Source organism: Melanerpes formicivorus, unplaced genomic scaffold (genome assembly GCF_026170545.1).
Source record: "Melanerpes formicivorus ecotype bairdi unplaced genomic scaffold, bMelFor1.0.p_v2 SCAF_51, whole genome shotgun sequence".
In the NCBI taxonomy this organism is placed as follows: Eukaryota; Metazoa; Chordata; class Aves; order Piciformes; family Picidae; genus Melanerpes; species Melanerpes formicivorus.
The window spans coordinates 1,254,106-1,269,314 of record NW_027142403.1 but is presented as its reverse complement, the minus strand read 5'-3'; the positions used below and the strand labels follow the sequence as shown (position 1 = coordinate 1,269,314).

General features: G+C 45.8%; 1 protein-coding gene across 1 annotated transcript in view; it reads left to right on the top strand.

The window, feature by feature from the left end:
• GAP43 (growth associated protein 43) overlaps nt 1-15,209 on the top strand; it is a 79,125-nt gene that overhangs the window by 45,780 nt on the left and 18,136 nt on the right. The window lies entirely within an intron of this gene.

Below are 15,209 nucleotides of genomic sequence, written 5' to 3'. Positions count from 1 at the left end.
GAATGCAAGCGTATGCTCTAGGAGGTGTTTTCAACTCTTGGCTCTTGTATGTTTGCAGCTCTCTTTATTAGTTCCCCTGGGAAGAAGTGAAGAATATTGAGAGGCAAAAGTGAGCATTTTGGACAGAGATATGGTGTTTACAAACCATAAAGACGAGCTGGGTTTGATTTGTGATCCTGAGCTTGGGAGCAAATGCATTAAAGTCCTAAGGATACTTTTTCTCTGGGTCTTTACCTTCTTTCCTTTGTCAAAGAGAGAGAACATAAACCAAGAAAAAGGTAACAGCAGAGGCAGGCTCCACATGAAACTCAATCAAGAGGCAATGCTGAGCACAACAAGACTCCACATTGTACAGGGTGTTCTTCATTCATTAGCTTGTTGGGGCAAAAATTAGCATATCATCTTCCTCTGTAGTCTGCTGTGCCTGATGTAAATGTTACAGAACCTCAGCATCCACTCTTACCCTTTAACTGATATTTCTTCATCATTTCATTTGGTCCACTACTTCTCTTCCACAGATTACAATTCCCACTCTCTAGGCTTCCCAGCTTCACAGGTAACTCAGGGCTTCAGGCACCTCTGTTCCTGTTCAATGAAGTGAACAAACAGGAAAGAACAAATATCCAAAAGGACAGATAAGTACTGGGAGAGGAGCTCATGCAGAACATTTATGATTTCAGGTATGGACAAAGGGACTGGCCTTACAAGAACCTGAGTCTGAGCTGAATGTACACAACAGAGAAGGGTTTCTAGTTTTACTCCCCTTCATTTAAACATTTCTAGAGATAAGCCTTGAAAATGCCTTGTCCCAGTAGGCTTTTTGTTGTCCAGGTCTCCAGCCCTTTGTTCTTACTTTGTGTGATGAGAAGAATGGCAGAATAAATGCCATGTGATTTGTGCAATGTAATTTGTTATGCTGCATGCTGCACTTGCATAGTTTATATATTTGGGCAAAGGTACAAACATCAATGGGAAAAATAGGACAAAGTGAATTGGTGAATCCACTGTACAGAGGATAATGAGTGTTAATTGACTCTTATTTCAGACATGGGATGCTTTATTCCTTAACAGGAACAGTGATTTTGCTTTGAATTAACATCCTATTTTTATTTAGATTCATCTACTCTAATAGCTGGAGCTAGGACATTCACAGTAGCAGGCTATTTAATTTGCTTCATTGTACCTGTTTTGAATCACCATTCATCAATGAATGGTTTATTTCTATGCAGTATTCTAAATTATTTGCAGGTATCTTTCCCATGCTGTTGTTATCTTGAACAGTTCTGGGCTCCTCAGTTTAGGAAGGATGTTGAGTTGCTGGAATGTGTCCAGAGAAGGGCAGCAAAGGTGGGGAGGAGTTTGGAACACAGCCCTATGAGGAGAGGCTGAGGGAGCTGGGGTTGCTTAGCCTGGAGAAGAGGAGGCTCAGGGGAGACCTTATTGTTGTCTACAACTACCTGAAGGGAGGTTGTAGCCAGGTGGGGGGCTGGTCTCTTCTCCCAGGCAACCAGCACCAGAACACGAGGACACAGTCTCAGGCTGCTGTGCCAGGGGAGATTTAGGCTGGCTGTTAGGAAGAAGTTCTTCCCAGAAAGAGAGATTGGCCATTGGAATGTGCTGCCCAGGGAGGTGGTGGAGTCACCATCACGGGAGGTGTTTAGGAATTGACTGGATGGGGTGCTTGGTGCCATGGTTTAGTTGATTAGATGGTGTTGGATGATTGGTTGGATTCGATGATCTCAAAGGTCTCTTCCAACCTGGTTAATTCTATTCTATTCTATTCTATTCTATTCTATTCTATTCTATTCTATTCTATTCTATTCTATTCCATTCCATTCCATTCCATTCCATTCCATTCCATTCCATTCCATTCCATTCCATTCCATTCCATTCCATTCCATTCCATTCCATTCCATTCCATTCTCATTTGGAGTGGCCAACCATTCATGACCACATCATGTGAAGTGGCCATTTAAATGCAGGAATTAATACTCATTTGCACATGATACTGTTCCTTATATAAATAGCTAACAGAGGAAGTTGGAAAATCTACAATTACATATATATTTTTAAACGAGTTTTGAGAGCCTGAGTGTCAAAGCCCAGTATGTGCATCTTTTTATGCTTATTCCATGTGCATGCAGCAATACTCCAGCTTACCAATGTTTGCAGAAAGCAAACATGAAAAGAGCGTGGCCACAGTCAGACTAAGAGTCTCTTTGAAATGCTAATGAATATAGATTTTCTCTTTTCCCCCCCCTAAATTCTTGTCCCAGTTAGATATCAACCTTCCAGTCACAAGCTTGAGCAGCTGGGTAAGTGCCCCCAGAGCCATCCAAGAAAGAAATGCAATAAGAAAAAAAGACTAAATAGGCCTTTTTGTCCATCTCTCTGAGGATGCTGGGCTGTGTTCTGCAACACCTTCCGTAGCACAATGTCCAGAATATTAAGAAGCTGCTTCCTCCTTAAAGAGCATCATCACAGCATAGCAGTTCCCACAGACAGGAAAGGTTTCCTGATACAAAGCCTGTTTTCTTCTTTTTCTTACCTTCATCCCATTGCTATCCTCTCAGCTCTTTAAACCTCTCTCTCTCTTGGTAGTTACTCATTCTGACTTGAAAACGTTTACCATGTCTTGACCTTTCTCCCAGCAAACGTAGTAATGGTGGTTGCTGGCATGGATGTGGATGGGCATTCATGAAAGGGGAAAGGCTACCAAACATCTTGAGGATCTCTTCCAACCTATTCTCTTCTCTTCTCTCCTCTTCTCTTCTCCTCCTCTTCTCTTCTCTTCTCTTTCTCTTCTCTTCTCTTCTCTTCTCTTCTCTTCTCTTCTCTTTCTCTTCTCTTCTCTTCTCTTCTCTTCTCTTCTCTTCATCTTCTCTTCTACTTCTCTTCTCTTCTCTTCTCTTCTCTTCGTCTTCTCTTCTCTTCTCTTCTCTTCTCTTCTCTTCTCTCTCTCTTCTCTTCTCTTCTCTTCTCTTCTCTCTCTTCTCTTCTCCTTCTCTTCTCTTCTCTTCTCTTCTCTTCTCTTCCTCTTCTCTTCTCTTCTCTTCTCTTCTCTTCTCTTCTCTTCTCTTCTCTTCTCTTCTCTTCTCTTCTTTCTATTCCATTCCATTCCATTCCATTCCATTCCATTCCATTCCATTCCATTCCATTCCATCCATTCCATTCCATTCCATTCCAATTCTGTCCTGTCCTATCCTATCCTATCCCTATCCTATCCTATCCTATCCTATCCTATCCTATCCTATCCTATCCTATCCTATCCTATCCTATCCTATCCTATCCTGCCACTCCCACTGCTCCTCCAGCCTGGAGACAGATCCTCTTTCAGGTCCATCAGTCCCCCTCTCCCAGAAGTCATCCCCGTGGCTTTCAAAGGTCATCTCTTATCATTTCTGTGATCGAAGGCTGGCACAGTGGTATGCAGTGTCAGGCTGCCAAAAATAAATCAAAATTGGCACCTAGCCAGTGCCATCAGTTGGCTGGTTGCCATGGCATGCTTGGCTGCTACTACTGTGAGGCGTGCCGACCATGCTACTTTTGTGTGGTGATGTTCCTCTGCCTTAAATTCTACTGCAATGGCTGTGTTCTGTTATCTGTGGATATCTTGCCTGGTGCAAACATGAACACAAGACAAGGACATTTCATTTATATCCAGGAGATATTTTTGCCTTCATCTAAGAGCAGGACAAAAAAGACAGGAAGAGGGGAAAGGCACAGCTAACAAGATAAAGAGAAGTGCACAATTCTTAATCACAGAAGCATAGCATAGCATAGTTTGGGTCAGAAGGGACCTCCAAAGGTCATCTAGTCCAGCCCCACGGCAGTGAGCAGGGACATCCTTCATTAGATCAGGTTGCCCAGAGCCCCATCAAGCCTGATCTTGAATGTCTGCAAGGATGGGGCCTCAACTACCACCTTGGGCAACCTGTTCCAGTGTTCCACTACCCTCATGGTAAAGAACTTCCTCCTAGGGTCCAACCTAAATCTACTCTTCTCTAATTTCAATATTTACTGTTCCCAGAATGGAGGAAAGGCTGGAGTAGAGGACAGATTTGGAGCCCCTATTACAAGAGGAACATGGACATGCTGGAGCATGTCCAGAGAAGGGCCACGAGGATGAGCAGAGGGCTGGAGCACCTCTCCTATGAGGACAGACTGAAAGAGTTGGGGCTGTTCAGTCTGGAGAAAAGAAGGCTCTGAGGTGACCTTATTGTGGCCTTCCAGTATCTGAAGGGGGCTACAAGAAGGCTGGGGAAGGACTTTTCAGGATCTCAGGCAGTGATAGGACTAGGGGGAATGGAATGAAGCTGGAGGTGGGGAGATTCAGGCTGGACGTGAGGAGGAAATTTTTCACCATGAGAGTGGTGAAGCCCTGGAATGGGTTGTCCAGGGAGGTGGTTGAGGCCCCATCCCTGGAGGTGTTTAAGAGCAGGCTGGATGAGGCTCTGGCCAGCTTGATCTAGTGTGGGGTGTCCCTGCCCATGGCAGGGGGGTTGGAACTAGATGATCCTTGTGGTCCCTTCCAACCCTGACTGATTTTATGATTCTATATCAGCTGCTAATTGCCCTGACAGCCCTCATTCCTCCTTGCTACTCAGTTCCACATACTCCACCTGTCTGTTGGTAATGGCTTAGGAAATGTCTTCAAACAACTGTCCTGTATCCGCTATTTGCTGATCTGGAACCTCTGGCATTCCCAGTTGTACCAGAGGTCAGTTTCTAAGCAATCCTCAACATATCGAAAAGTAGATGGAAAAGCAGATGGATTCCAATCTGGGTAAGGCATGAAATGAGTCAGTGGGCTTTGTTCAGCAGCAGTGGGGGATTGATGTAAGAAGGACAATCTCCTAGCTCTCTTCATGTTTTTCATTGGTGACTTGCATGCCAAGAAAGTGTTCTCTTCACCGAGCATCATTGCCAAGGCTTTTATTTGTAGGCCTTTTTGTTACTTTTGTCTCTTTGGTGTTGGTATGCTTAGAGAGGCTCCCCCAGATGCCAACCTACTCAACAGGACAAAATTCAAAAGTGGTAGGAGAAGATTTGTGCATTACATATGGATGAGGAGATGAGACTTATTCTAACCGAGATTGCATTGGCGTAAATCCAGAGAGCTTCCATCAAAGTTGCTGCGAAAAGTTTACATTAGTGCAGCTTTGAAGTGAGATCAGCATCCAGCACAGCAGACTACAGAGGAAGATTGGCTACTGTGTGCCTTCTGGGGAGAAGAGGAGGTGAATATCACACAGTGTCAGATTCTCTTTGTACTTTCCCAGGTTTTTGAGTCTTACCTCCAAATCTGCCTAGCTCTCACATCAAAAGCACTCTCGGATTGTCAGGTAAGAACACAACAAAGCCCAGAAATGTGAAAGAGTAAATTGCGCCCAAGGAAACAAATGGATCTTCTTTTGTTAGGAAATGAAGAATACTTTCTCCTGCTTGATGAAATAGCATCACAATGGAGCCATTTTCACAGCTGAAACGAAAAATCAGCCAGATGACAATTGCTTTGCATGTAAGCGGGCCAGCAGCTCCCCCAGGGCCCTATATCCTGTAAGGCAGGAGCACTGCGAGGCACCATCTTCTCTTCACTTCCTTAGAGGGAGCAGGTCTCTACAGAGTAGTTTTTTATGGTTTAGAGTTGAATCAATTCTTTGTTTTCAGTTCAGTTGGTGTATTGATGGAAGGACAATACTTGCTGCACCTGGGGAGCACTGGTTGTATAAAGATTTGGAAAGGGAGCCCATCTATTGTCAGGTACCAACCAGAAAGTGCAGCCTGCACTAAGCAGAGGATCACAGTTTATAACTGGAATTTTAGTCTTGGCCCATGGGTAGCTGGCATCAGGCACCACACCTTTGCTGCTGTTTCATGGGAGCTTATTTCTGCTGCTACACCTGGCAACCAAGGAAAGCAATGCAAATAACAGTTGTCTTCCCCTGGCTGCCCCAGTGTGAACAATAACTAAAGCAGCATGCCAGCATTTTCTTGTCTGTAGCACTGCTCCAGAAACAAAAAATATAAATGAAATTTAAGTTACCTGCAACGTGCTTAAAGGTGTCCAAGTTATGTCCCTCCTCCTCAGTTGTTCTGAAATTCTTCATCTTTGCATTGTGTTGTTTCTACATGGGTATAAGCACTGCACCTGGGAAAGAGCAACCCCATGTACCAGTATAGGTGAGGGACTGACCTGCTGGAGAGCAGTGAAAGGGGAAAAGGACCTGGGGGTCCTAGTAGATGGAAGGTTGACCATGAGCCAGCTATGTGCTCTTGTGGCCAGGAAGGCCAATGTCATTCTGGGGTGTATTAGAAGGGGTGTGGTTGGTAGGTCAACAGAAGTTTTCCTCCCTCTTTACTCTGCCCTGGTGAGGCCACATCTGGAGTATTGTGTCCCGTTCTGGGCCCCTCAGTTCAAGAAGGATGGGGAGTTGCTTGAGAGAGTCCACAAAAATGATTAAGGGAGTGGAACATCTTCCTTACGAGGACAGACTGAGGGAGCTGGGGCTCTTCAGCTTGGAGAAGAGGAGACTGAGAGGTGACCACATCAATGTTTATAAATACATAAAGGGTGAGTGCCAAGAGGATGGAGCCAGGCTCTTCTTGGCGATGCCCAATGACAGGGCAAGGGGCAATGGGTGAAAGTTGAGGCATAGGAAGTTCCATGGAAGCAGGAGGAATAATTATTTCACTGTGACAGAACACTGGAACAGGCTGCCCAGGGGGTTGTGGAGTCTCCCTCTCTGGTGATATTCAAGACCCATCTGAACGCATTCTGGTGTGATCTGGTGTAGATGATCCTGCTCTGTCAGGGGGGCTGGACGAGATGATCTCTCGAGGTCCCTTCTAGCCCCTAAGATTCTGTGATTTGTATTTCACAGCCTGCTTTGCATTGGTGCGAATAGCCATGTGAGGGACAGGGTGAGGAAAGTGGAATGTCACAGTTTTCCAGAGAACACTACAGGTGCAGAATTTCCTCCTCTGTGGCAGTGAAATACTGTCTCTACTCCCATGTGATTCTCAGGTCTGCTGTCTTCTAATGATGTTGCCGTTTGTGTTTTCCCGGAGCCAAAATACCCAGTGGGACAGGTGTAATTTGTCTTCCTCTCCCCTCTCCCTTTTCCCCCATGGGGAAAGTTAGGCAGGAGAAGACAAAGGGGTGAACAATGAAAGAACAGCCAGGCACTGACTTGGAAGTTAAAAAGTAATATTAACACAAATTAAAAGGTATTTAAGGGAAAGGAAGGTAAAAGAGTATTAGGGAAAGGAATGTATTAGGGACAGGAATATACACAGGTACACAGAGTCGTAGAATCATAGAATCAATAAGGTTGCAAGAGACCTCATAGATCATCAAGTCCAACCTGTCACCCAGCACCTCATGACTAACTAAACCATGGCACCAAGTGCCACATCTAATCCCCTCTTGAACACTTCCAGGGATGGTGACTCCATCACCTCCCTGGGCAGCACATTCCAATGGCTAACAACTCTGTGAAGAACTTTCTCCTCACTTCCAGCCTAAACTTCACCAGGCACAGCTTAAGATTGTGCCCTCTTGTTCTGGTGCTGGTTGCCTGGGAGAGGAGACCAACTCCCTCCTGGCTACAACCTCCCTTCAGGTAGTTGCAGAGAGCAATAAGGTCTCCCCTGAGCCTCCTCCTGCATGCATGTACATATTTAATTTTATTGTTATGACTAGTGTCTCCATTAATGCTGTTTTGGTTTTCTTTTCCAATGCATAAGGCTCCCTCAGTTTTTTCTCTTCCCTTTAGGAGGGCAGAGGCCATAATAGAGAGTATCTGTCTTCTGTCTAGTGGCTAGCCCAGCCACGTACAGTGTTTTCCAGTTGGTTTTAATAGGAAATTATTTCTATGCTTTTTAGCATCTTAGTTGCTTTTCTTGATACCCCTTTTAAATCTGGAAATGCCATTTATGAGTTGGGGTGGCAACCACTGTATACATTAGTCCAGAAAAGGCTGTACTTGTACACACATGTTTTCAGAAAGGCAATGTTTCCTCTGTTTTGCTCCTCATCCTAGTCCTTATTCACATCAACTTCTTCCTGTTTTGCACACAGCTACCCAGTGAGCACTGGTAACTGCAATTATATCCAGGTCTGACATGGACTTGGGAACTCTCCTCTTTGTAAAGGCTCTGCACAAATGTTCTATCCAGCCATATGATGATCTGTGAGATTGGGCAGTGGTTGCGAGAACCAAAGATAATGTAGGCTGTGACAGGAGGCTTACAAGCCAAGCCACTGTGCCCAGGTGGCCAAGAGGGCCAATGGCATCCTGGCCTGCATTAGGAATAGCGTGGCCAGCAGGAGCAGGGAAGTCATTGTGCCCCTGTACTCTGCACTGGTTAGGCCACACCTTGAGCACTGTGTCCAGTTCTGGGCCCCTCAGTTTAAGAAGGACATCGAAACACTTGAACGTGTCCAGAGAAGGGCAACAAGGCTGGGGAGAGGCCTTGAGCACAGCCCTATGAGGAGAGGCTGAGGGAGCTGGGGTTGTTTAGCCTGGAGAAGAGGAGGCTCAGGGGTGATCTCATTGCCCTCTACAACTACCTGAAAGGTGGTTGTAGCTGGGAAGGGGTTGGTCTCTTCTCCCAGGCAACCAGCACCAGAACGAGGGGACACAGTCTCAAGCTGCGCCAGGGGAGGTTTAGACTCGAGATGAGGAGAAAGTTCTTCACCGATCAAGTTGTTTGTCATTGGAATGTGCTGCCCAGTGAGGTGGTGGAGTCACCATCCCTGGAGGCATTCAAGAGGAGATTGGATGTGGCACTTGGTGCCATGGTCTAGCCATGGGGTCTGTGTTGATAGGTTGGACTTGATCCTCGAGGTCCTTTCCAACCTTAGTTATACTGTGATACTGTGATCTCTGTGGGACAGGTTCCCCCTCCAGTTCTGGATTTCCAGCAGACCTATGAAAGACCTACTTAAGCCATCACAGTTTTACCATGTCTCTAGCCATAATGTGTGTCTTAAGACTACATTCATGGTGCAAGCTTGACTTAAAGGAGGCTTCCTCATTCCCCATCTTTCCTCTTTGGTGGTATAGGATATCTTCCAAGCAAAAACCATAATTCATGGATAATGGAGAGTGCTGCCATTCTGAGCTTAGCTTTCTCTGAAGGGGACTCTGATCTGGTTTTGCAGGTTGCTAAAACTGTGACTTTCTCTCACATTCTATATTCTCTGCTAAAGTCCCTAAGCTCTGATGTCCTGTACCTTATAGAGAACCTTGGATTTATCATCACCAAATGTGAATGTTGTCTGTGGAAATGTTTCCTTTTTACCTCCAGTGTCCTGAGCTACATCACTATCAGCATGGTACACTGGAACAGAGCTGAAAAATCTCAGCTGAGGTCCTGGCAGCCATGAGCCCATGTTGGACACCTGCCCTTTGCAGTGCTGCAAAGTAGTCAGGAAAAGAACTGTGGAAACCTGGACAGGGCCCAGAGATGTAAAGGAAACTGATCTTCTTCTTCTAATGACAGGAAAAGCGAGACTTAAAGATTAATGTAAATAAGTCTTAGATAAAGGTCATAAGGTCCTAATTATCTAGCGTTCAAAGGACCACACACTTTCCAGTTGTACCTTGAGGCAATAGCAAATGAGTCCTCATTTCATTATGAAGGAAAGCAGAAGGTGGAAGACACTATTCAACCTCTCCATCTTCCTTCAGCAAAACACAGTAATTGGGAATGCTGGTAATGATAATCAGGCATTACCTGTAACCTACAGGGCTTAATGAAGAAGAAAATCTCCCTGACATTTCGAAGAGCATCCCAATTCCGGCGCTGAAGTGGTGCAGTGCTGCAGAACCATAGCTGACAATGCATTTCACATACAGGGGAAGGGAAGTCAGAAATGAGAGCTGTGACGAGCGTGCAGGAGCACCCCCAGTGCTGCTGACTTGGGCAGAACTGTCTTAGCAGCTTTGAAGAATGTTTCAAAGACCTTACTGGATAATCACTTGGAGAGATGGAAGATGGAATAAAGTAAAAGTCATTTAAAGTTGGGGTGGTGGAAAGTGCTTTTAAAAGCCGCTGCTGTTCTTAAAGGTTTTGCGCACTCATTGGTTTAGAAGAGCACCAAAGCTGCTGATGGGTTTTGAACACCAAGCTTATGAGAAATGGCTGAGGGAACTGGGTTTGTTTAGTCTTCAGAAGAGGAGGTTGGGGGAGATCTCATCGCCCTCAACTCCCTCAGAGGAGGTTGGAGCCAGGTAGGGGTCAATCTCTTCACCCTTACAATGAGTAACAGGACAAGAGGAAACAGCCTCAGGTTGTGCCAGGGAAGGTTTGGGCTGGATGTTAGGAACAATTTCTTCATGGAAAGGGCTATCAGGCACCAGAACAGGCTGCACAGGGAAATGGTGGAGTCACTATTCGTGGAAGTGTTTAAAAGACATATGGATGTGGTGGTTAGAAACATGGTTTAGTGGTAGTGGCTTAGGAGCAGTGGTGGGTTGCAAGCTCTAGGCAAGCCATTTGGTGATCTCAGAGGTATCTCCTAAACTCATCAATTCTGTGATTCTGTTTCTATGACACAAGCCTCTGAGAGTGAGGTGTGAATTCAAGCTTGTATGGATTAAGTCCACAAGTGCCTAGTTTTCAGTTGATTATAGTACTCTAGCCTTTCATTGAGTGTGGGCTTAGAAATCAGAGTATGTATTCCAGCTCAGACACCCTATGCTACTTATCTCAGAATTTCTCAGCTCCTCTTCCTCCTTCCTTCCTCCCATCTTTTACAGCCTGTTTGGAGGCAATGCTCACCAGCTGTAGCTGCAGCTACAGGGCTGAAATCTAAGCTTCACTAACATACATGAGGCTAGGATTTCACCTGTGATTTCGCCATCAGTGCTGTAAGTAATTCAGAGCAATCTTCAGCCATCAGCGCTTAAACAAGGGATATGCTGCAGGAGACCAAGCCCTGGCTGGAGCCTGCCTTGCTGCACTTCAGAAAGACATGCAAATTGAAGGAGTCTGTGGTCTTGATCCTAGATCTGATCACAAATGGTCTGTTTGTCTCTTCCCCTGGGAGGAAGAAATTCAGCGCAACACTGCAATATTGGTTGTCTGCTTTCCTTTGTGGTCAGAAAGGATGTAACTCACAGGGTTTGAGCAGAGGGCTGCTGTGTGGTTATCTTCAGAAGGGCTGCTATGATTTATACCATCAGCAATTCTGTCTGGCCCTTTGTCCACATTCACAGTCTGTTATTTAACTGGTACACCAGGGATCCAGATGGTGAAAGCGTAGTGAAAGGAGGTACCTTCTTTATTGCCAAACAATGAGCAGGCAAGACTGTCACCTAGATATCCTAACTCTGTCCCACACCTGCTCAGTCCTACACATGTCCCATGATAAGCTCCTGCTATTCAGCAGGGACATTCAGGGTGCTGCAGGTTTGCAAGCCAGTGGGACTGGTGAGTGTTTGAGGGTTCCCTCGATGGTGTAAACAGTTTTGGCACATACCTTTAAGCTTATCTTTGGGGATGAAGGTACTCTTTGCACAAACCCACCCCAGCACTGCTGCCAAGCTTGTGTTGGGAGACCTATCATTGTGGCCAAACGTGGTGCTAGGCACAGGGACTGACTTTGACCTCTTGTCTGTGACACAACCTCTCCCAAACACACACGAGGCCCAGCAGAAAGGCACAGAGAAGAAATGCAGAGGACTGACTGGCTGAACAGCAGGCCTTGGTCTCTAGAGATATTAATCCAACAGTGTTCACTGCACTCAATAAAGAGACACAAAGTGAGAAAGAAAATGCTTCTTTGTGCCTCAAGGTAGAAAACTTCTTCATGGCTAAAGCCAAATGACTGTGAGAAAGATGGATTTAGTTACTGATTTCCACATCAGGGAAGACAGAGAAAAGTTCCACCCATCCTAACTGATGTAGCATGCAACTATGTCCTGTCCTTGTTTCTGGCAAAACACACACATGTGTTTTTACCAAACAGTTGCAATGCAAGCTGTCTCCATGCAGGGCTTCTGAGGCCTGCTGGGCTGGAATTTTTCTCTGGAACTTGGTTTTATTAAAGAACCCTTTAATTTGTGAAAATGGAACAGAATCATAGAATCAATCAGGTTGGAAGAGACCTCAAAGATCACCAAGTCCAACCTGGCACTACAGACCTCATGACTAAACCGTGGCACCAAGTGCCATGTCCAATCCCCTCTTGAACACCTCCAGGGATGGTAACTCCACCACTTCCCTGGGCAGCACATTCCAATGACTAACAACTCTCTCTGTGAAGAACTTTCTCCTCACCTCCAGCCTAAATTTCCCCTGGAACAGCTTGAAACTGTGTCCTCTTGTTGTGGTGCTGATTGCCTGGGAGAAGAGACCAACCCCTTCCTGCCTACAACCACCCTACTAAACCATGGCACCAAGTGTGCTGGTGCCAGGAATTATGGGATTTTTAAGTTGAAGTAGTAAGAGAAATCTTTGCCTGCTTTTAGAGTATCTAGCACATGAAGGTCAGGTACTCCCTGAATGGAACAGAAGACAGGATGACCCTGTGCCTTACCCTGGGAAGCTGAAATCCACTGAGCTTTTCAAGCAAGCCATTGGGCTGCTGAACAAATTTTCCCCTGATCCCTCCTGCTGAAGCTGTTCCACTTTGTATAAATTATTTATTATTTGCTGGAGCCAGGATGTGGAGTTTGGTCTTCCCTATTCCAGATGAGTGCCCTCACCACTGGTCTACAGAGTGAATGTTTTCCTCTGGCCCAATGAATATTTAATGATTTATGGAAGTGGAACAACTTCAGCAGGAGAGGAAGAGTAAGAGAGACATGTTCATTCACATGGATATCTCAGAGCATGGCTCTGTGGCCACCAGACAATACCCGAGCCAAGGACCTTAACAACAAGTAAAATCAGCTGGAGGACTGAGGAGACCAGATGAGCATGAAATGGTGGGGTGTCCCTTCCTACACTTCAGTGCAATTTTAGACTAATTTCAGAGCAGCTCAGGCCTGGTGGGTTCATGCCTTAGACAAGATCCTTTTCTGTGGCAGCCACTGTCAAAACTACAATGCCCAAACCAAAAGTGTGGGTTGCTCCACCTTGGTCCAAGTCTTAGTAACTCTGCAAATGGCAGCTGTGGTTTCTCATAGCCTTTTGTGGACCTGTGCAGAGCTGGGCTTCATGACAGACTTTGGCTATGCATGCTATAGTGTGTAAGTGGCTACTGCATAGAATAGAGTAGAGTAGAGTAGAATAGATAAGAGTAGAGTAGAGTAGAGTAGAGTAGAATAGAATAGAATAGAATAGAATAGAATAGAATAGAATAGAATAGAATAGAATAGAATAGAATAGAATTAACCAGGTTGGAAGAGACCTTTGAGATCATAGAATCTAACCTATCATCCAGCACTACCTAATCAACTAAACCATGGCACCAAGTGCCTCATCTATTCTCCTCCTAAACACCTCCAGGGATGGTGACTCCACCACCTCACTGGGCAGCCCATTCCAATGGCCAATCTTTCTATGAAGAACTTCTTCCAAACATCCAGCCTAAACCTCCCCTGGTGCAGCTTGAGACTGTGTCGTCTTGTTCTGGTGCTGCTTGCCTGGGAGAAGAGACCAACCCCTACCTGGCTATAACCTCTTTCAGGTAGTTGTAGAGAGCAATAAAGTCTCCCCTGAGCCTCCTCTTCTCCAGGCTAAGCAACCCCAGCTCCCTCAGCCTATCCTCATAGGGCTTGTGCTCCAAACTCCTCTCCAGCTTTGCTGCCCTTCTCTGCCCCATAGCTGGCAGTGTTAGTGGGGAGGGAGAGAAGCCTTGTCATTGTACACTAGCTCAGGAGACCTACCAAGCAGGCTATTGCCATCTTAGCACCCTGTAAGGGTACTCTTTTCCACCCTAGTGGACATTACTGAGGAGGAGCTTTGCCTTTGCTGATCAACGACTCGGACATACCTGATGCTCCATGGTGTTAGAGGACGCAACCTGACCTCGGGCTGCCACAGCACAGCCATCTGTGCATAGGCTGTAGGGCTGCCTCACTGTGCTCCTATGAAGCCTCCCCAGCATTTGCAGCTGCCCCATTGGGTGCATTCATCTCAAGGTCAAATTCATTACCCGCCTGAATGAATTGGTGTTGTGAAAAGCCAATTAAACTGAGATAGCTACTGTGGGACAGCCACACCAGCTCACTCGATGTAGTGCAAAGAGAGTTCCAGGGCTGGAAAGTGCCTCCCAAACTGAGACAAAGTTGAGCTTTTGGGGAAAAAAAAAAGTAAAAAAGAAAAAGTAAGCAGTTCCCAGATTTGAATTAAACCCAGAACTGCTGATGCTAGCTGGTGCCACCTTCACAGGGAAGACTGCTGCTGGCAGTAAGACTGCTCATGAATGGTTTTCCAGGCAGCTCCTTCCCTCCTGCTGTGCAACTCAGCTCTGAAAATGGCCAGCACCAGGCACAGGGCTGCTTGATGCCATCCTTTTACCAAGGGCTAAGCACTTACTGGGCAGGCATCACCACACCTCTGGTCACAGAGATTTCTCAGGATGGAAGAGGTGACAGTGCAGTCTGACCTCAAATCAAGCTGTGGCTTTTCAGCTCCCAGCCCTTAGGCTTTCTCATGGGCACTCAAGGGATGGTTGACAGATCAAGGAGTATCTGGCCTTTGCAGTATGAGCTGGGGAAGATGTCCATCTGTTTACCAGGTTTTGCAGCATGACTCCTGATCTTTCCATCCCTAGAGGACTGTGATTAACCAGTCCCAGGCAGGGAATTCAGGGCAGAGGGGAGGGTTTCTCTGCACCAGCTATGTCACTTTGTGTTGTCTCAAATTGAGGATTTCCCAAGTGCTCATAGTTCAAAATGCTTCTTCCTCTGTCTGTACTGTCATAACACATGTGTTGACCTCCTCCTGTTGAAATGAAGAGCAAAGGTTTCCAGAAGCTTCAATGGGGCCAGCATTGAGCTTGAAATGCCTCCTAGAAAGCAGCAGCTGTGTTCCAGCCCCTGTTCTTCACAAAAGGCATATGTGTGTGCACACCAGCTGTGTCTGTGGGAAATATGAGTAATATCTTTGATGCAAAGAAATGTTATTGATGGGGACAGTTATCAACAAGATGTCTGTGGAAGGCTTGACAACAAGCACTTCTTTTTAGCATCCAATTTGCAGAGCTTTGGTGTATGCAGGGTGATGGACAGAAACAAACTAATGATCTC